This window comes from Bombina bombina, chromosome 2 (assembly GCF_027579735.1).
Source record: "Bombina bombina isolate aBomBom1 chromosome 2, aBomBom1.pri, whole genome shotgun sequence".
In the NCBI taxonomy this organism is placed as follows: Eukaryota; Metazoa; Chordata; class Amphibia; order Anura; family Bombinatoridae; genus Bombina; species Bombina bombina.
In genome coordinates, this window is record NC_069500.1 from 1,380,747,328 (window position 1) to 1,380,771,282 (window position 23,955).

Sequence of the window (23,955 nt, forward strand, 5' to 3'; positions counted from 1 at the left end):
AAGAAATAGCAATGCACATGTGTGAGCCAATCACACGAGGCCTCTATGTGCAGCAACCAATAAGCAGCTACTGAGCATATCTAGATATGCTTTTCAGCAAGCGATATCAAGAGAATGAAGCAAATTAGATAATAGAAGTAAATTAGAAAGTTGTTTAAAATGACATGCTCTTTCTAAATCATGAAAGAAAAAATGTGGGTTTCATGTCCCTTTAAATAGGCTACAGCTGTGATAAAATTTAAAGGTATATAACACTTAGATAAATTTAGATATTCAAAATAGTTATCTCCCTCTTGAACAGTGTATAAATTGTATGTATACATCTAGCAAAATAACATAAAATAACAGCAATAAAAGGCATATATAATTTGAAAATTATAGTTACATTATGATTTTAAAAGAATGTAAAGTGAAAGCTATGATTCATGAAATTACATAGCTTACAAAAGGAATCCACAACTATTCATGCTCCTCACTGCATATAGTACACCAGATATGTGCATGCTCCTGAGCCTACCTACCTGCCTTTCATAAAAGGATACCAAAAGAACAAAGTAAACTTGATAATAGAAGAACATTGGAATTTTTTTATTGTGTTCTCTTTCTGTACCATGAAAGAAAGAAAAAATAGGCTTTAATATCCCCATTAGCTCTCTAGTGAACAGGATCTTGAGTACTTTTGTTTTATCATATTTGATCTCTTATGTGACAGTATATGTATGTGCATCAGTGTTCTTTATCTTACAGTGCCACTCCTCTATAATCAGGCGGTCCTCTGATGTTAAACCACATATGCACAATGCAGAAAGGGCTGTATCAACTAGTAATAAGTATATATATATATATATATATATATATATATATATATATATATATATATATATATATATATTTATATATTCATAATGTCAACTCCTAAGCTACTAGCCAGGCCAAAATGCTACTCACCACTACCACACCAGCTACCCCACCCCCTCTTTGCATACGTTTAGCTATTGTGAAACACCTTATTGTGCAGTCATTTTTAAACCATAACAAATTCATTCCTTTAATACAATTTTTAAATAAATATATATATAGATTTGATGGACATTTGGCACAGGATATAGACAGAATTTATTGTGTAAACCAGGGCAGGTCCAATCTAAGGCAGCAGGGATTTGAAACAAAATGTTAGTGTCCTGTTTGCCTTTTTTTTCAATATTGCATGGGTAGTGACCAGGACAACTAATCCTGGGTGACCTTTAGCTTGATAAAGGGGACAGTCATTTAAAAAAGCTGATTTTGCTTGTGGAAATTGCCACCTATACTGATGTTGTCAATACTGCAGTATTTGATATAGGAAATCTATGTAGTGATGCAGTGGGGGTAGAAGAAAGCCCAACCAATTTGAAAAAAAGTGTCCCTGCAGTTACTCTAATACCAAAAAGTTATCAGCTGCTTGCCTTGGTACATTATTCCTTTAAGAGAGTTATTGTTTAAATGTTAAAGGGATAATAATAGAGCAGGAAATTTTAAGCATCTTTTTTAACTTACTCCATAATGTTTTTTTTCTTCATTTTCTTGGTATCTTTATTTGAAAAAGCAAGAATGTAAGCTTAGGAGCCGGACCATTTTTGGTTTAGCACTTGGGTAGCGCTTGCTGATTGGTGTCTAAAAGTAGCCACCAATCAGCAAGCTTTGCCCAGGTGCTGAACCAAATATGGGCCGGCTCCTAAGCTTACATTTTTGCCTTTTCAAATAAAGATACCAAGAGAACAAATAAAATGTGATAATGGCAGTAAAACAGAATTTATGCTTACCTGATAAATTACTTTCTCCAACGGTGTGTCCGGTCCACGGCGTCATCCTTACTTGTGGGATATTCTCTTCCCCAACAGGAAATGGCAAAGAGCCCAGCAAAGCTGGTCACATGATCCCTCCTAGGCTCCGCCTACCCCAGTCATTCGACCGACGTACAGGAGGAAATATGCATAGGAGAAACCATATGATACCGTGGTGACTGTAGTTAGAGAAAATAATTCATCAGACCTGATTAAAAAAACCAGGGCGGGCCGTGGGCCCGACACACCGTTGGAGAAAGTAATTTATCAGGTAAGCATAAATTCTGTTTTCTCCAACATAGGTGTGTCCGGTCCACGGCGTCATCCTTACTTGTGGGAACCAATACCAAAGCTTTAGGACATGGATGAAGGGAGGGAGCAAATCAGGTCACCTAAATGGAAGGCACCACGGCTTGCAAAACCTTTCTCCCAAAAATAGCCTCCGAAGAAGCAAAAGTATCAAATTTGTAAAATTTGGCAAAAGTGTGCAGTGAAGACCAAGTCGCTGCCTTACATATCTGGTCAACAGAAGCCTCGTTCTTGAAGGCCCATGTGGAAGCCACAGCCCTAGTGGAGTGAGCTGTGATTCTTTCAGGAGGCTGCCGTCCGGCAGTCTCATAAGCCAATCGGATAATGCTTTTAAGCCAAAAAGAAAGAGAGGTAGAAGTTGCTTTTTGACCTCTCCTTTTACCAGAATAAACAACAAACAAAGAAGATGTTTGTCTGAAATCTTTAGTAGCCTCTAAATAGAATTTTAGAGCACGGACTACGTCCAAATTGTGTAACAAACGTTCCTTCTTTGAAACTGGATTCGGACACAAAGAAGGTACAACTATCTCCTGGTTAATATTTTTGTTGGAAACAACTTTCGGAAGAAAACCAGGCTTAGTACGCAAAACCACCTTATCTGCATGGAACACCAGATAGGGCGGAGAACACTGCAGAGCAGATAACTCTGAAACTCTTCTAGCAGAAGAAATTGCAACCAAAAACAAAACTTTCCAAGATAATAACTTAATATCTATGGAATGTAAGGGTTCAAACGGAACCCCTTGAAGAACTGAAAGAACTAGATTTAGACTCCAGGGAGGAGTCAAAGGTCTGTAAACAGGCTTGATTCTAACCAGAGCCTGAACAAATGCTTGAACATCTGGCACAGCTGCCAGCCGTTTGTGAAGTAAAACAGATAAAGCAGAGATCTGTCCCTTCAGAGAACTTGCAGATAATCCTTTCTCCAAACCTTCTTGTAGAAAGGATAGAATCTTAGGAATTTTTATCTTGTTCCATGGGAATCCTTTAGATTCACACCAACAGATATATTTTTTCCATATTTTATGGTAAATTTTTCTAGTTACAGGCTTTCTAGCCTGAATCATAGTATCTATTACAGAATCTGAAAACCCACGCTTTGATAAAATCAAGCGTTCAATCTCCAAGCCGTCAGTTGGAGGGAGACCAGATTCGGATGTTCGAATGGACCTTGAACAAGAAGGTCCTGTCTCAAAGGTAGCTTCCATGGTGGAGCCGATGACATATTCACCAGGTCTGCATACCAAGTCCTGCGTGGCCACGCAGGAGCTATCAAGATCACTGAAGCCCTCTCCTGATTGATCCTGGCTACCAGCCTGGGAATGAGAGGAAACGGTGGGAATACATAAGCTAGGTTGAAGGTCCAAGGTGTTACTAGTGCATCTACTAGAGTCGCCTTGGGATCCCTGGATCTGGACCCGTAGCAAGGAACCTTGAAGTTCTGACGAGACGCCATCAGATCCATGTCTGGAATGCCCCATAATTGAGTTATTTGGGCAAAGATTTCCGGATGGAGTTCCCACTCCCCCGGATGGAATGTCTGACGACTCAGAAAATCCGCTTCCCAATTTTCCACTCCTGGGATGTGGATTGCAGACAAGTGGCAGGAGTGATTCTCCGCCCATTGAATTATCTTGGTCACTTCCTCCATCGCCAGGGAACTCCTTGTTCCCCCCTGATGGTTGATATATGCAACAGTCGTCATGTTGTCTGATTGAAACCTTATGAATTTGGCCTTTGCTAGTTGAGGCCAAGCTTTGAGAGCATTGAATATCGCTCTCAGTTCCAGAATGTTTATCGGGAGAAGAGATTCTTCCCGAGACCATAGACCCTGAGCTTTCAGGGGTTCCCAGACCGCGCCCCAGCCCACCAGACTGGCGTCGGTCGTGACAATGACCCACTCTGGTCTGCGGAAGCTCATTCCCTGTGACAGGTTGTCCAGGATCAGCCACCAACGGAGTGAATCTCTGGTCTTTTGATCTACTTGAATCGTCGGAGACAAGTCTGTATAATCCCCATTCCACTGTCTGAGCATGCACAGTTGTAATGGTCTTAGATGAATTCGTGCAAAAGGAACTATGTCCATTACTGCAACCATCAATCCTATTACTTCCATGCACTGCGCTATGGAAGGACGAAGAACAGAATGAAGTACTTGACAAGAGCTTAGAATTTTTGATTTTCTGACCTCTGTCAGAAAAATCCTCATTTCTAAGGAATCTATTATTGTTCCCAAGAAGGGAACTCTTGTTGACGGGGACAGAGAACTTTTTTCTTTGTTCACTTTCCATCCGTGAGATCTGAGAAAGGCTAGGACGATGTCCGTATGAGTCTTTGCTTTTGACAGAGACGACGCTTGAATCAGGATGTCGTCCAAGTAAGGTACTACTGCAATGCCCCTTGGTCTTAGAACCGCTAGAAGGGACCCTAGTACCTTTGTGAAAATTCTCGGAGCAGTGGCTAATCCGAATGGAAGAGCCACAAACTGGTAATGCTTGTCCAGAAAAGCGAACCTTAGGAACTGATGATGTTCCTTGTGGATAGGAATATGTAGGTACGCATCCTTTAAATCCACCGTGGTCATAAATTGACCTTCCTGGATGGTGGGAAGGATCGTTCGAATGGTTTCCATTTTGAACGATGGAACCCTGAGAAATTTGTTTAGGATCTTGAGATCTAAAATTGGTCTGAATGTTCCCTCTTTTTTGGGAACTATGAACAGGTTGGAGTAAAACCCCATCCCTTGTTCTCTTATTGGAACTGGATGAATTACTCCCATCTTTAACAGGTCTTCTACACAATGTAAGAATGCCTGTCTTTTTATTTGGTTTGAAGATAATTGAGACCTGTGGAACCTTCCCCTTGGGGGTAGTTCCTTGAATTCCAGGAGATAACCTTGAGAAACTATTTCTAGTGCCCAAGGATCCTGAACATCTCTTGCCCAAGCCTGAGCAAAGAGAGAAAGTCTGCCCCCCACCAGATCCGGTCCCGAATCGGGGGCCATCCCTTCATGCTGTTTTGGTAGCAGTGGCAGGCTTCTTGGCCTGCTTACCCTTGTTCCAGCCTTGCATCGGTCTCCAGGCTGGTTTGGGTTGTGAAGTATTACCCTCTTGCTTAGAGGATGTAGAATTAGAGGCTGGTCCGTTTCTGCGAAAGGGACGAAAATTAGGCTTATTTTTAGCCTTAAAAGACCTATCCTGAGGGAGGGCGTGGCCCTTTCCCCCGGTGATGTCTGAAATAATCTCTTTCAAATCAGGACCAAACAGTGTTTTACCCTTGAAAGGGATGTTAAGCAATTTTGTCTTGGAAGACACATCCGTTGACCAAGACTTTAGCCAAAGCGCTCTGCGCGCCACGATAGCAAACCCTGAATTTTTCGCCACTAATCTAGCTAATTGCAAAGCGGCATCTAAAATAAAAGAGTTAGCCAATTTAAGTGCTTGAACTCTGTCCATAACCTCCTCATACGAAGATTCTTTATTGAGCGACTTTTCTAGTTCTTCGAACCAGAAACACGCTGCCGTAGTGACAGGAACAATGCATGAAATTGGTTGTAGAAGGTAACCTTGCTGAACAAACATCTTTTTAAGCAAACCCTCTAATTTTTTATCCATAGGATCTTTGAAAGCACAACTATCTTCTATAGGAATAGTAGTGCGTTTGTTTAGAGTAGAAACCGCCCCCTCGACCTTGGGGACTGTCTGCCATAAGTCCTTTCTGGGGTCGACTATAGGAAATAATTTCTTAAATATAGGGGGGGGAACAAAAGGTATGCCGGGCCTTTCCCACTCCTTATTTACTATGTCCGCCACCCGCTTGGGTATAGGAAAAGCATCGGGGGGCACCGGAACCTCTAGGAACTTGTCCATCTTACATAATTTCTCTGGAATGACCAAATTGTCACAATCATCCAGAGTAGATAATACCTCCTTAAGCAGTGCGCGGAGATGTTCTAATTTAAATTTAAATGTTACAACATCAGGTTCAGCTTGTTGAGAAATTTTTCCTGAATCTGAAATTTCTCCCTCAGACAAAACCTCCCTCCTGGCCCCTTCAGATTGGTGTGAGGGTATGTCAGAACAGTTATCATCAGCATCCTCTTGCTCTTCAGTGTTTAAAACAGAGCAATCGCGCTTTCTCTGATAAGTAGGCATTTTGGATAAAATGTTTGCAATAGAATTATCCATTACAGCCGTTAATTGTTGCATGGTAATAAGTATCGGCGCACTAGATGTACTAGGGGCCTCTTGTGTGGGCAAAACTGGTGTAGACACAGAAGGGGATGATGCAGTATCATGCTTACTCCCCTCATTTGAGGAATCATCTTGGGCAATATCATTATCTGTGGCATCATTGTCCCTACTTTGTTTGGACACTATGGCACAATTATCACATAAATTTAAATGGGGAGAAACCTTGGTTTTCATACATATAGAACATAGCTTATCTGATGGTACAGACATGTTAAACAGGCTTAAACTTGTCAACAAAGCACAAAAAACGTTTTAAAATAAAACCGTTACTGTCACTTTAAATTTTAAACTGAACACACTTTATTACTGAATATGTGAAAAAGTATGAAGGAATTGTTCAAAATTCACCACAGTGTCTTAAAGCCTTAAAAGTATTGCACACCAAATTTGAAAGCTTTAACCCTTAAAATAACGGAACCGGAGCCGTTTTTACATTTAACCCCTATACAGTCCCAGCTATCTGCTTTGCTGAGACCCAACCAAGCCCAGAGGGGAATACGATACCAAATGACGCCTTCTATAAGCTTTTTCAGTGGTTCTTAGCTCCTCACACATGCATCTGCATGCCTTGCTCTCCAAAAACAACTGCGCATTAGTGGTGCGAAAATGAGGCTCTGCCTATGACTAGAAAAGGCCCCCATCTGAAAAAGGTGTCCAATACAGTGCCTGCCGTTTTTTTTAAAACAATCCCCAAGATTATGATAACTATTAAGAGTTATAATCTGCAAAATATGCTTAGCAAAGTAATCATTTTAGCCCAGAAAAATGTCTACCAGTTTTTTAAGCCCTTATGAAGCCCTTTATTCTTTTACTTAATCTAAGAAAATGGCTTACCGGTCCCCATAGGGGAAATGACAGCCTTCCAGCATTACATAGTCTTGTTAGAAATGTGGCCAGTCATACCTCAAGCAGAAAAGTCTGCCAACTGTTTCCCCCAACTGAAGTTACTTCATCTCAACAGTCCTGTGTGGAAACAGCAATCGATTTTAGTAACGTTTGCTAAAATCATCTTCCTCTTACAAACAGAAATCTTCATCTCTTTTCTGTTTCAGAGTAAATAGTACATACCAGCACTATTTTAAAATAACAAACACTTGATTGAAGGATAAAAACTACATTTAAACACCAAAAAACTCTTAACCATCTCCGTGGAGATGTTGCCTGTGCAACGGCAAAGAGAATGACTGGGGTAGGCGGAGCCTAGGAGGGATCATGTGACCAGCTTTGCTGGGCTCTTTGCCATTTCCTGTTGGGGAAGAGAATATCCCACAAGTAAGGATGACGCCGTGGACCGGACACACCTATGTTGGAGAAATTAGCAAGTTGCTTCAAATTGCCTGCTCTATCTGAATCATGAAAGTTTAATTTTGACTAGACTATTCCTTTAACTGTTCTATAGATACAGAACATTTCTCATTTCCCCACAATTGACTAGATTACAAGTGGAGTGCTAATTTAACGTGCGCCCGTAAACGTGCAAATTCGCTCATTTACAGGGGCACGTTAAATAACCAGCAACTTGCGGTAGCAATTAGCGCTCCAAAAATTAACCCTAAATCGCCCACAAAATACATGGTAGTGTGCCTTAATGAAGAAAAAAAAATAGAAGCCTCTTTATTTTATTAAAAAATAACTGCACAAAGCAGTTATAAGGGGTTAAAGTGAGCGGGTGTGGGATGCTAAAAGTGCAAATATATATTATATGCTTCGCTTATATACATTTATATTTATATGTTAGCCATGTGTGCCTGGTGTGTATGTGTGTTTTTCAGTGTAACTTACTGTGATTTTAGTGAGGATAGTTTATCCCTACCTTAAATTTTATATCAGTTGTAGGGTGCCCCTAGGAGCAGTGATTTGCAATCTTTTTTTTGCTGTGGCACACTTTTTTACATTAAAAAATCCTGTGGCACACCACCATCCCAAAATTTTACAAAATCACACATTGTAGCCTGATACAGGATATATATACAGTATATATACAGGGAGTGCAGAATTATTAGGCAAGTTGTATTTTTGAGGATTAATTTTATTATTGAACAACAACCATGTTCTCAATGAACCCAAAACACTCATTAATATCAAAGCTGAATAGTTTTGGAAGTAGTTTTTAGTTTGTTTTTAGTTATAGCTATTTTAGGGGGATATCTGTGTGTGCAGGTGACTATTACTGTGCATAATTATTAGGCAACTTAACAAAAAACAAATATATACCCATTTCAATTATTTATTTTTACCAGTGAAACCAATATAACATCTCAACATTCACAAATATACATTTCTGACATTCAAAAACAACACAAAAACAAATCAGTGACCAATATAGCCACCTTTCTTTGCAAGGACACTCAAAAGCCTGCCATCCATGGATTCTGTCAGTGTTTTGATCTGTTCACCATCAACATTGCATGCAGCAGCAACCACAGCCTCCCAGACACTGTTCAGAGAGGTGTACTGTTTTCCCTCCTTGTAAATCTCACATTTGATGATGGACCACAGGTTCTCAATGGGGTTCAGATCAGGTGAACAAGGAGGCCATGTCATTAGATTTTCTTCTTTTATACCCTTTCTTGCCAGCCACGCTGTGGAGTACTTGGACGCGTGTGATGCAGCATTGTCCTGCATGAAAATCATGTTTTTCTTGAAGGATGCAGACTTCTTCCTGTACCACTGCTTGAAGAAGGTGTCTTCCAGAAACTGGCAGTAGGACTGGGAGTTGAGCTTGACTCCATCCTCAACCCGAAAAGGCCCCACAAGCTCATCTTTGATGATACCAGCCCAAACCAGTACTCCACCTCCACCTTGCTGGTGTCTGAGTCGGACTGGAGCTCTCTGCCCTTTACCAATCCAGCCACGGGCCCATCCATCTGGCCCATCAAGACTCACTCTCATTTCATCAGTCCATAAAACCTTAGAAAAATCAGTCTTGAGATATTTCTTGGCCCAGTCTTGACGTCTCAGCTTGTGTGTCTTGTTCAGTGGTGGTCGTCTTTCAGCCTTTCTTACCTTGGCCATGTCTCTGAGTATTGCACACCTTGTGCTTTTGGGCACTCTAGTGATGTTGCAGCTCTGAAATATGGCCAAACTGGTGGCAAGTGGCATCTTGGCAGCTGCACGCTTGACTTTTCTCAGTTCATGGGCAGTTATTTTGCGCCTTGGTTTTTCCACACGCTTCTTGCGACCCTGTTGACTATTTTGAATGAAACGCTTGATTGTTCAATGATCACGCTTCAGAAGCTTTGCAATTTTAAGAGTGCTGCATCCCTCTGCAAGATATCTCACTATTTTTGACTTTTCTGAGCCTGTCAAGTCCTTCTTTTGACCCATTTTGCCAAAGGAAAGGAAGTTGCCTAATAATTATGCACACCTGATATAGGGTGTTGATGTCGTTAGACCACACCCCTTCTCATTACAGAGATGCACATCACCTAATATGCTTAATTGGTAGTAGGCTTTCGAGCCTATACAGCTTGGAGTAAGACAACATGCATAAAGAGGATGATGTGGTCAAAATACTCATTTGCCTAATAATTCTGCACTCCCTGTATATATATATATATATATATATACACTGTACTGTGCTGTCATGCCATGCCTCCTACAAACTATACATGACATATTGACATTCAATCACAAACAATCATAATGATTGTCTGTGAATGAATGTCAATGTCGCACTGTTGTCAGTCTGCCGCGGCACACCTGAGGATCTCTCACGGCACACTGGTTGAAAAACACTGCCTAGGAGTTATTTAAAGGGTTGTGCTTTTGGTTTAGGGTATGGCCTTTGAGCCTTCTTTCCTCTTTCATTATCAAGTTTTAGGGGCCCAATTTTCAAGCTCCGTATGGAGCTTGAGGGCCCGTGTTTCTGGCGAGCCTTCAGACTCGCCAGAAACACAAGTTATGGAGCAGCGGTCTAAAGAGCGCTGCTCCATAACCTGTCCGCCTGCTCTGAGGAGGCGGAAAGACATCGCTGCATGATTGATACCCCCCGATTGGCCGTGAATCTGCAGGAGGTGGCGTCGCACCAGCCGTTCACAAGAGCTGCTGGTGCAATGCTGAATGCGGAGAGCGTACTGCTCTCCGCATTCAGCGAGGTCTGTCGGACATGATCCGCAATGTCGGATCATGTCCGACAGGCCTTTCATAAATAGGCCCTTTAGTAAAAGCTCTAGGAAAACTTCAGATATTCACTATTCAAACAAATGAGTTATGTCACTAAATTTACCTCAGTCCTTTCATAACAATACTGACAAGTCTTGTCAAGTCCTTACACAATTCTTGTACGTATGTGTGTACACAAAACTGCTTTATTTGTTTAGAGAGTGGCAGATATAGTGTGTGTATATATATATATATATATATATATATATATATATATATACAGGGAGTGCAGAATTATTAGGCAAATGAGTATTTTGACCACATCATCCTCTTTATGCATGTTGTCTTACTCCAAGCTGTATAGGCTCGAAAGCCTACTACCAATTAAGCATATTAGGTGATATGCATCTCTGTAATGAGAAGGGGTGTGGTCTAATGACATCAACACCCTATATCAGGTGTGCATAATTATTAGGCAACTTCCTTTCCTTTGGCAAAATGGGTCAAAAGAAGGACTTGACAGGCTCAGAAAAGTAAAAAATAGTGAGATATCTTGCAGAGGGATGCAGCACTCTTAAAATTGCAAAGCTTCTGAAGCGTGATCATCGAACAATCAAGCGTTTCATTCAAAATAGTCAACAGGGTCGCAAGAAGCGTGTGGAAAAACCAAGGCGCAAAATAACTGCCCATGAACTGAGAAAAGTCAAGCGTGCAGCTGCCAAGATGCCACTTGCCACCAGTTTGGCCATATTTCAGAGCTGCAACATCACTGGAGTGCCCAAAAGCACAAGGTGTGCAATACTCAGAGACATGGCCAAGGTAAGAAAGGCTGAAAGACGACCACCACTGAACAAGACACACAAGCTGAGACGTCAAGACTGGGCCAAGAAATATCTCAAGACTGATTTTTCTAAGGTTTTATGGACTGATGAAATGAGAGTGAGTCTTGATGGGCCAGATGGATGGGCCCGTGGCTGGATTGGTAAAGGGCAGAGAGCTCCAGTCCGACTCAGACGCCAGCAAGGTGGAGGTGGAGTACTGGTTTGGGCTGGTATCATCAAAGATGAGCTTGTGGGGCCTTTTCGGGTTGAGGATGGAGTCAAGCTCAACTCCCAGTCCTACTGCCAGTTTCTGGAAGACACCTTCTTCAAGCAGTGGTACAGGAAGAAGTCTGCATCCTTCAAGAAAAACATGATTTTCATGCAGGACAATGCTGCATCACACGCGTCCAAGTACTCCACAGCGTGGCTGGCAAGAAAGGGTATAAAAGAAGAAAATCTAATGACATGGCCTCCTTGTTCACCTGATCTGAACCCCATTGAGAACCTGTGGTCCATCATCAAATGTGAGATTTACAAGGAGGGAAAACAGTACACCTCTCTGAACAGTGTCTGGGAGGCTGTGGTTGCTGCTGCATGCAATGTTGATGGTGAACAGATCAAAACACTGACAGAATCCATGGATGGCAGGCTTTTGAGTATCCTTGCAAAGAAAGGTGGCTATATTGGTCACTGATTTGTTTTTGTGTTGTTTTTGAATGTCAGAAATGTATATTTGTGAATGTTGAGATGTTATATTGGTTTCACTGGTAAAAATAAATAATTGAAATGGGTATATATTTGTTTTTTGTTAAGTTGCCTAATAATTATGCACAGTAATAGTCACCTGCACACACAGATATCCCCCTAAAATAGCTATAACTAAAAACAAACTAAAAACTACTTCCAAAACTATTCAGCTTTGATATTAATTAGTTTTTTGGGTTCATTGAGAACATGGTTGTTGTTCAATAATAAAATTAATCCTCAAAAATACAACTTGCCTAATAATTCTGCACTCCCTGTATGTATGTATATATATATATATATATATATATATATATATATATATATATATATATATATATATATATATATAGCATATATGCTCAGGTATTGCCTTCTTCCTCTCACAGCTCTGTCCCTCTACCTGGCAGTACCCCTCACACATTTGATTTAAGATGCCATCTCACAGGCCGAAACTTTGTTATACTCCACACCAAACTGATGAGGCATAGAAGAATCTATGTAGGTGTTGACTTGTCAGTGTAATTATTGTAATTTATAGTGTTACAGCTGCAATATACCCATTGATAAATGTTGCTTTATAAAAACATATTTTACATCATTTTAATTAGTTACTTTTATAGGATGTATCTATGATTTTATTAATACAGTTACAGTTTATATATGTTAGTAATGTGTAACGTGTTTTGGCAAAAATTAATAAGTTAAAGTATGTGATGTAAATATCATTCTTACTATCATGAGCTTTAGAATTTCTACTGAGTATGTGCAAGAAAAAATGTAATTAAAACATAAAATCTTGTACTTGATAGAGGCCCAAACATGTTTTTAACAGGTACTGACTGAGAATTATAGCTAAAAATCCTGAAAAAATGTAGTTGAAAGATTTTTCCTGTGGTTGGAATTGAATTGGTTCCATGAAAAGAAAATTTTGTGCAATATCCGTTTGAACAACCTAAGACAAATGTGTTGTAGCAAGGCTTCTGAACAGATCAGAACAGGTTTGAATTTAAAACCCCCCACAAAAACCATGTATTGCCCCTTTTCTATGGGTTTTCAATTTAATATAATTAGAAGCTCTGCCATTTTAAAGGGATAGTAAACCCATTTTTTTTTCTTTTGTGATTCAAATAGAGCAGGCCATTTTAAGCAAATTTCTAATTTACTCCTATTATCAATTTTTTTCATTCTCTTGCTATCTTTATTTGAAAAAGCAGAAATCTAAGCTAAGGAGTCGGACCATTTTTGGTTCAGTACCCTGGATAGCGCTTGCTGATTGGTGGCTACTTTTATCTATTTGAATCATTAAAGAATGGGAAGTACCTGTTGCAAAAGTCAACTAGAAGTAAATATAGCCTGGAATCTTTACAAGGGGAATCTCTTGAGCAACTAGTAAAAGAACCAACATGAAAAGGAACTATATTAGATGTAGTACTTACAAACAGTGATATAGTATCTGAGGTGTCTGTGGGTGAGAACTTAGGCTCTAGTGATCATCAGTCTGTATGGTTTAATATTCAGGCAAAGGTACTAAGCAACCATAGTAAAAGAAAAGTCTTACGGCTAGATTTAGAGTTTGGCGTTAGCCGTCAAAACCAGCGTTAGAGGCTCCTAACGCTGGTTTTGGGCTACCGCTGGTATTTAGAGTCTTGTAGGTAAGGGTCTAACGTTCACTTTGCAGCCGCGACTTTTCCATACCGCAGATCCCCCTACGCCATTTGCGTATCCTATCTTTTCAATGGGATCTTTCTAACGCCGGTATTTAGAGTCTTGGCTGAAGTGAGCGTTAGAAATCTAACGACAAAACTCCAGCCGCAGAAAAAAGTCAGGAGTTAAGAGCTTTATGGGCTAAAGCCGGTTCATAAAGCTCTTAACTACTGTGCTCTAAAGTACACCAACACCCATAAACTACCTATGTACCCCTAAACCGAGGCCCCCCCACATCGCCGCCACTCTATTAATTTTTTTTAACCCCTAATCTGCCGACCGCACACCGCTGCAACCTACGTTATCCCTATGTACCCCTAATCTGCTGCCCCTAACACCGCCGACCCGTATATTATATTTATTAACCCCTAATCTGCCGCCACCAACGTCGCTGCTACCTTACCTACAATTATTAACCCCTAATCTGCCGACCGGACCTCACCGCTACTATAATAAAGTTATTAACCCCTAATCCGCCTCACTCCCGCCTCAATAACCCTATAATAAATAGTATTAACCCCTAATCTGCCCTCCCTAACATCGCCGACACCTAACTTCAAGTATTAACCCCTAATCTGCCGACCGGACCTCACCGCTACTATAATAAATGTATTAACCCCTAAAGCTAAGTAATAAACAAAGAGAAGCGCAACCTCTAGTAGATAAAAGTAAACTTCTTTATTCGTTATAGGTAAAATTCCAGCAGCTGGAAAACATGAGACAAGGTGCTGGGTCTGACTAGTTTCGGCTTGTGGCCGTAATCGTAAACCTAACACACCATAAAACAAACTTGATTTAAAAAGGATTCATTACTCTCTAATTGGTTAATTGACATAAGGGGTGGAATTCGAGTTTACAACATTTAACACTTGGAGTACTATGAATAATCACTTTAAACAGAACAGCACATACTTTTCTACTCAAGCAAGACATCAAACTTGCATGTGAATAGTCATTTGAAAAAGCATTGTTGTACATATAATTTCAAAGATTTCAGCCAAATACAGAACATAAGTAAATAAATAAATAAATAAATAAACAACCTCCCCACTCAACAGAAACTATCCTTAAAAATATTATAATAAGTTGCTTGCCAAGAAAAGGAAGGGATGTCATAGTACTATTCCCCTTTATAACTCCTATTAGTATCTGGTAGCAAAAAAAGAATTATATAATTAGTAAGAACAATACATTCTGTATACAAAGGGGTGATAACAGAGAAGTTCCTCTCTTATATATATATACATACATATAGAACTTTCCCTAACACATGGATATTTAAATATCTTATATTGCTGTAAGAACATATAATGTGATTATAGAAACATAGAAACATAGATATTGACGGCAGATAAGAGCCATAGGCCCAGCAAGTCTGCCCCACCTTACCTAACAGTATAAACTTATCTAGTTCGTAGGATAGCCCTATGCTTGTCCCATGCATTTTTAAAGTCCCCCACAGTGTTTGATAGAATTATACATGTAGATGGCTATATAACCTGCTGCCCGGTTAATATTGTGTACTCTAAATAAGGACATGTTAATACCTGACTATAGTTGTAACATACATAGATGTCTCCCCATATGTATTATTCTCGTTTCCAGTAGATGTATAGGATGAGTGTATATGTATAGAGAACAGAATTAGATCGAACATATATGCATAATACAACTGATGCAGTAAACAAAAGACTTATGAATTTATACAGTTGATTAACAATAACCAATCTCAATATTAAGGGGTATTGGCCGCAGGCGGACAATGAAACATGTAAAGGGCATCAAGTGGACCAAGGGTGGCAGAGGGCCCCCGACACAGAAACACCAAAGCCAAGGAGTTTAAAAATATATGTTTTTAGAAATGCAATATTTCTAATCAACTGATATTTATGATAAGCATGCTACCAATGATTAATTAGGTCAAATTCAGAGTTATACCCTTCTGGTATTTGTGTCCTCAATTTAAATATCCAAAAGGTCTCTTGCTTGGCTAAAAGCTTATCCTTGTCACCACCCCTAGGGGGTCTTTTAACAGCTTCAATAGCTCTCCATTTGAAAGTGGTAACATTACAATGATGTGTTTCTATAAAGTGTTTGGAAAGTGCTGAGCATGTCACTTTGTTTTTGATGTAGCCTAGGTGTTCCCTTATTCTGGTGCGTACATCCCTACTCGTTCTACCAATGTATTGGTGATGATGTTGTGTACACTCTATTAGGTATACTACATAAGATGTTGAACATTTTATGAGACCTATTGTTTCAAATATTTGATGTGTGGTACAAGAATAGAATTCTTTGCCTTCAACCAAATAGTCACAGGCTTTACATCTTCCATCGCCACATTTATATGTTCCCTGAATGTCTAGCCAAGAGCTGCGGCATTTAGTTGTTGGCAATTGTGTTGGAGATAGAATGTTCCCTAGGGTTAAATTTTTGGAATACACACATTTAAAACCCTTATCTATCACTTCCTTCAATGCCCTGTCTCCATGAAGTATCGGAAAGTATTTTTTTAGGATAGCACAAATTTCATAATATTCAGTTGAATATTTCGTGATAAACATAGTTCTATCATCCATAGCTTTTCTTGGTCTGTGTTCCAGGGCCTCCCGCCTCCCAACCTTAGCCACTTCCTTAGCCACGTTCCTTACCATCTCCGGCCGGTACCCCCTTTCGATTAGTCTGTTAACCATACCTTTACTTTCGTCAATGTAGTCACTTTCAGAACTACATATCCGTTTAGTACGTAATAGTTGCCCTTTAGTTATTCCTTTAAAAACATGCCTGGGGTGTGAGCTCTTGTTGTGTAAAAGTGTGTTGCCTGATATTGGTTTCCTATATAGTTTGGAAGTAATCACACCTGTTTTAGGGTTACCTATCAAGGTTACATCCAAAAAATTAATAGATATTTTGTTCCATTCACTGGTAAAGTGAACTCCATTGTCACAATCATTCAAGTACTGTAAGAAAAGATATGCATCCTCTCTATCCGATGACCATATTATTAACAGGTCGTCTATGAACCGTTTATAAAGAGAGATATGCTTTTTGAAGGGGTTACTATCCGCATAGACAAAGACTCTCTCAAGCCACCCCATAAAGATATTAGCATAGGAGGGGGCGAACTTCGCCCCCATGGCTGTTCCCTGTCTCTGCAGATAGTAAACCCCCTCAAACATGAAATAATTGTGCTCAAGTAGGTATTTAGTAACTCTCAGGATGTATAGTGTAGCATCACTATCTATACCATAAATTGGTTCCAAAAAATATTTGATGGCATTAATTCCCATATCCTGAGGAATACTAGAGTAGAGGGCCACCACATCAATGGTTAGCCAACTGGATTTGTGAGACCATGTGGTATCCTCTATCATCTGTAGAAGATGGGTGGTATCCTTTATGTGACTGTACAGTGTTTCTACAATGGGCTGCAGAATGGCATCAAGCCATTCTGACAAGGGCTCCAGAAGGGACCCTATGCCAGACACTATAGGTCTACCCTTTATGTCAGTCAATCCCTTGTGGACTTTGGGTAGATGGTGAAAAATGGGGGTAACCGGATTGCTCACATAAAGATATTGCATGGTTTCTCTATCCATAAACCCCCAATTCACAACATCGTCCAACAGGTCATACAATTCCTTTTGGAATCTTCTGACCGGATCATGTGTTAGTGTCAAATATGTATTAGTGTCTTCAAGTTGCCTTAATGCCTCAGCGACGTAATCATTTTTGTTCAAGACTACAACACTTCCCCCTTTGTCTGAATTTTTAATTGTTATTGACTTGTTGTTTTTAAGTTTGCTAAGGGCCTCTTTCTCTCTAAGAGATAAGTTATGTGTAGTAGTCCTGTTTGTATGTTGTAAACTCGAATTCCACCCCTTATGTCAATTAACCAATTAGAGAGTAATGAATCCTTTTTAAATCAAGTTTGTTTTATGGTGTGTTAGGTTTACGATTACGGCCACAAGCCGAAACTAGTCAGACCCTGCACCTTGTCTCATGTTTTCCAGCTGCTGGAATTTTACCTATAACGAATAAAGAAGTTTACTTTTATCTACTAGAGGTTGCACTTCTCTTTGTTTATTGCCTCACTTGGGATTACAAGGAATCCCTCCTGCAATCTCTATTAGAGACAGTACCCGAACTTGGTTCTCTATTGGCCTGCACTGATACAGCTGAAGTCTGGAAGCTCCGCTATTACGAATAGCGGTTGGAGGATTCACACACACCCCCTCTACTCTACGCTGACGTCAGACCCCGGCGTGTTTGGAAGAAATGTTTGGAGTGGCAGCAGCGATGGCGGACACATGCTGCGCTTTTCCTGATTCCCACAACTACACACCGGATGAGTGGCTGTTCTCCAGCGTCAGACACCGGCAGAAGGGTGAGTGATAAGGTACACCCTATTCCGCTCTAGTGGATGCTCTAGTGGATGCCTTTGGTCTGGTTTACTGCGGGGGTGTGTAGTGCTCCACATCACATTGGGAGATTCACTCCGCTACATATAGACTGTTTATGTGCATGCAAGAGCTATATTTACAAAGTGCTACCAAGTTAAGATATCGTGTTCTTAACTATTTAATAGCTACCTAGTTAAAATAATTACAAAATTACCTGTAAAATAAATCCTAACCTAAGTTACAATTAAACCTAACACTACACTATCAATAAATTAATTAAATAAAATACCTACAATTAAATCTAACACTACACTATCAATAAATTAATTACATGAAATACCTACAAATAAATACAATTAAATAAACTAACTAAAGTACAAAAAATAAAAAAAGCTAAGTTACAAAAAATAAAAAAATTAATTACAAACATAATAAAAATATTACAACAATTTTAAGCTAATTACACCTACTCTAAGCCCCCTAATAAAATAACAAAGCCCCCCAAAATAAAAAAAATGCCCTACCCTATTCTAAAATTAAAATAGAAAAGCTCTTTTACCTTACCAGCCCTTAAAAGGGCCTTTTGTGGGGCATGCCCCAAATAATTCAGCTCTTTTGCCTGTAAAAATAAACACAATACCCCCCCAACATTACAACCCACCACCCACATACCCCTAATCTAACCCAAACCCCCCTTAAATAAACCTAACACTAAGCCCCTGAAGATCTTCCTACCTTATCTTCACCACACCGGGTATCACCGATCCGTCCAGGCTCCGAAATCTTCATCCAAGCCCAAGCGGGGGCTGGAGATCCATCATCCGGCTGAAGTCTTCTATCAAGCGGCAATAAGAAGTCCAGAAGAGGCTCCAAAGTCTTCATCCTATCCGGGAAGAAGAGGAGATCCGGACCGGCAACCATCTTCATCCAAGCGGCATCTTCTATCTTCATCCGATGACGAGCGGCTCCATCTTGAAGACCTCCGGCACGGATCCATCCTCTTCTTCCGACGTCCTAAGTCCGAATGAAGGTTCCTTTAAATGACGTCATCCAAGATGGCGTCCCTCAAATTCCGATTGGCTGATAGGATTCTATCAGCCAATCGGAATTAAGTTAGGGAAAATCTGATTGGCTGATTGAATCAGCCAATCAGATTGAGCTCGCATTCTATTGGCTGTTCCGATCAGCCAATAGAATGCAAGCTCAATCTGATTGACTGATTGGATCAGTCAATCGGATTGAACTTGAATCTGATTGGCTGATTCCATCAGCCAATCAGATTTTTCCTACCTTAATTCCGATTGGCTGATAGAATCCTATCAGCCAATCGGAATTCGAGGGACTTGGATGACGTCATTTAAAGGAACATTCATTCTGACTTAGGACGTCGGAAGAAGAGGATGGATCCGCGCCGGAGGTCTTCAAGATGGAGCCGCTCGTCATCGGATGAAGATAGAAGATGCCGCTTGGATGAAGATGGTTGCCGGTCCGGATCTCCTCTTCTGCCCGAATAGGATGAATTGTCACCAGAGGGGTCTGTCGAGGGGGAAGTTATGCCGACTAACTCTCCCCACGTGTCGGACCCTTCGCCTCCCGCTCAAGGGACGCACGCTAATATGGCGCAAAGTACATCAGGGACGCCCATGGCTGCAATCATGAATAATACCCTGTCAGAGGTATTAGCCAGATTGCCTGAATTGAGAGGCAAGCGCGATAGCTCTGGGGTTAGACGAGATACAGAGCGCGTAGATGCTGTAAGAGCCATGTCTGATACTGCGTCACAATATGCAGAACCTGAGGACGGAGAGCTTCAGTCTGTAGGTGATATCTCTGAATCGGGGAAACCTGATTCAGAGATTTCTAATTTTAAATGTAAGCTTGAGAATTGCAGTGCCAGAGAAATTGTGTAGACTGGATAAATACTATGCAGTGCCGGTGAGTACTGATGTTTTTCCAATACCTCAAAGGCTTACAGAAATTATTAGTAAGGAGTGGGATAGACCCGGTGTGCCCTTTTCCCCACCTCCTATATTTAGAAAAATGTTTCCAATAGATGCCACTACACGGGACTTATGGCAGACAGTCCCTAAGGTGGAGGGAGCAGTTTCTATTTTAGCAAAGCGTACCACTATCCCGGTTGAGGACAGTTGTGCTTTTTCAGATCCAATGGATAAAAAATTAGAGGGTTACCTTAAGAAAATGTTTATTCAACAAGGTTTTATTTTACAGCCCCTTGCATGCATTGCGCCTGTCACTGCTGCGGCTGCGTTCTGGTTTGAGGCCCTGGAAGAGGCCATCCATACAGCTCCATTGACTGAAATTATTGACAAGCTTAGAACACTTAAGCTAGCTAACTCATTTGTTTCTGATGCCATTGTTCATTTGACTAAACTAACGGCTAAGAATTCTGGATTCGCCATCCAGGCTCGTAGGGCGCTATGGCTTAAATCCTGGTCTAAATTACTCAACATTCCTTTCAAAGGGCAGTCCTTATTCGTGCCTGGTTTGAAATAAATTATTGCTGACATTACTGGAGGTAAGGGTCATACCCTTCCTCAGGACAGAGCCAAATCAAGGGCCAAACAGTCTAATTTTCCTGCCTTTCGAAATTTCAAGGCAGGTGCAGCATCAACTTCCTTTTGCTTCAAAACAAGAGGGAACTTTTGCTCAATCCAAGCAGGCCTGGAAACCTAACCAGTCCTGGAACAAGGGCAAGCAGGCCAGAAAGCCTGCTGCTGCCTCTAAGAAGGCATGAAGGAGCGGCCCCCTATCCGACAACGGATCTAGTAGGGGGCAGACTCTCTCTCTTCGCCCAGGCGTGGTCAAGAGATGTTCAGGATCCCTGGGCGTTGGAGATCATATCTCAGGGATATTTTCTGGACTTCAAAGCTTCTCCTCCACAAGGGAGATTTCACCTTTCAAGATTAGCTGCAAACCAGATAAAGAAAGAGGCATTCCTAAGCTGCGTACAAGACCTCCTTGTAATGGGAGTGATCCATCCAGTTCCGCGGACGGAACAAGGACAGGGGTTTTATTCAAATCTGTTTGTGGTTCCCAAAAAAGAGGGAACCTTCAGACCAATTTTGGATCTAAACATCCTAAACAAATTCCTCAGAGTTCCATCATTCAAGATGGAAACTATTCGAACCATTTTACCCATGATCCAAGAGGGTCAGTACATGACCTCAGTGGACTTAAAGGATGCCTACCTTCACATTCCGATTCACAAGAATCATCATCGGTTCCTGAGGTTTGCCTTTCTAGACAGGCATTACCAATTTGTAGCTCTTCCATTCGGGTTGGCTACAGCCCCAAGAATTTTTACAAAGGTTCTGGGCTCACTTCTGGCGGTCCTAAGACCGCGAGGCATAGCGGTGGCTCCTTACCTAGACGACATCCTGATACAGGCGTCAAGCTTTCAAATTGCTAAGTCTCATACAGAGATAGTTCTGGCATTCCTGAGGTGGGTGGAAAGTGAACGAAGAAAAGAGTTCTCTATCTCCTCTCACAAGGGTTTCCTTCCTAGGGACTCTAATAGATTCTATAGAAATGAAAATTTACCTGACGGAGTCCAGGTTATCAAAACTTCTAAATGCTTGCCGTGTTCTTCACTCCATTCCGCGCCCCATGGTGGCTCAGTGCATGGAAGTAATTGGCTTAATGGTAGCGGCGATGGACATAGTGCCATTTGCGCGCCTGCATTTCAGACCGCTGCAATTATGCATGCTCAGTCAGTGGAATGGGGATTACACAGATTTGTCCCCCCTACTAAATCTGGATTAGGAAACCAGAGATTCTCTTCTCTGGTGGTTATCTCGGGTCCACCTGTCCAAAGATATGACCTTTCGCAGGCCAAATTGGACCATTGTAACAACAGATGCCAGCCTTCTAGGTTGGGGTGCAGTCTGGAACTCCCTGAAGGCTCAGGGTTCATGGACTCAGGAGGAGAAACTCCTCCCAATAAATATTCTGGAGTTAAGAGCAATATTCAATGCTCTTCTAGCTTGGCCTCAGTTAGCAACACTGAGGTTCATCAGATTTCAGTCGGACAACATCACGACTGTGGCTTACATCAACCATCAAGGGGGAACCAGGAGTTCCCTAGCGATGTCAGAAGTCTCCAAGATAATTCGCTGGGCAGACTCACTCTTGCCACCTGTCGGCGATCCATATCCCAGGTGTAGAGAACTGGGAGGCGGATTTTCTAAGTCGTCAGACTTTTCATCCGGGGGAGTGGGAACTCCATCCGGAAGTGTTTGCTCAATTGGTTCTCCGTTGGGGCAAACCAGAACTGAATCTCATGGCGTCTCGCCAGAACGCCAAGCTTCCTTGTTACGGATCCAGGTCCAGGGACCCAGAAGCAGCACTGATAGATGCTCTAGCAGCGCCTTGGTTCTTCAACCTGGCTTATGTGTTTCCACCGTTTCCTCTGCTCCCTCGTCTGATTGTCAAAATCAAACAGGAGAGAGCATTGGTGATATTGATAGCGCCTGCGTGGCCACGCAGGACCTGGTATGCAGACCTAGTGGACATGTCATCCTTTCCACCATGGACTCTGCCTCTGAGACAAGACCTTCTAATACAAGGTCCTTTCAATCATCCGAATCTACTTTCTCTGAGACTGACTGCATGGAGATTGAAAGCTTGATCCTATCAAAGCGTGGCTTCTCCGAGTCAGTAATTGATACCTTAATACAGGCACGAAAGCCTGTCACCAGGAAAATTTACCACAAGATATGGCGTAAATATCTTCATTGGTGTGAATCCAAGAATTACTCATGGAGTAGGGTTAGGATTCCTAGGATATTGTCCTTCCTCCAAGAGGGTTTGGACAAAGGATTATCAGCTAGTTCTTTAAAGGGAAAGATTTCTGCTCTGTCTATTCTTTTACACAAGCGTCTGGCAGAAGTTCCAGACGTTCAGGCATTTTGTCAGGCTTTAGTTAGAATTAAGCCTGTGTTTAAACCTGTTGCTCCTCCGTGGAGCTTAAACTTGGTTCTTAAAGTTCTTCAAGGGGTTCCGTTTGAACCCCTTCATTCTATTGATATCAAACTTCTATCATGGAAAGTTCTTTTTCTGATGGCTATTTCCTCGGCTCGAAGAGTCTCGGAGTTATCTGCCTTACATTGTGATTCTCCTTATCTGATCTTTCATTCAGATAAAGTAGTTCTGCGTACTAAACCTGGGTTTTTACCTAAGGTGGTTTCTAACAAGAATATCAATCAAGAGATTGTTGTTCCATCATTATGTCCTAATCCTTCTTCAAAGAAGGAACGTCTTTTGCATAATCTAGACGTAGTCCGTGCCTTGAAGTTTTACTTACAGGCTACTAAAGATTTTCGCCAAACATCTAACCTGTTTGTCGTTTACTCTGGACAGAGTAGAGGTCAAAAGGCCTCGACAAACCTCTCTTTCTTTTTGGCTTCGGAGTATAATCCGTTTAGCCTATGAGACTGCTGGACAGCAGCCTCCTGAAAGGATTACAGCTCATTCTACTAGAGCTGTGGCTTCCACCTGGGCCTTTAAAAATGAGGCCTCTGTTGAACAGATTTTTCAAGGCTGCGACTTGGTCTTCGCTTCATACCTTTTCCAAATTTGATACTTTTGCTTCTTCGGAGGCTGTTTTTGGGAGAAAGGTTCCTTCCGTTTAAGTTCCTGCCTTGTCCCTCCCATCATCCGTGTACTTTAGCTTTGGTATTGTATCCCACAAGTAATGGATGATCCGTGGACTGGATACACTTAACAAGAGAAAACATCATTTATGCTTACCTGATAAATTTATTTCTCTTGT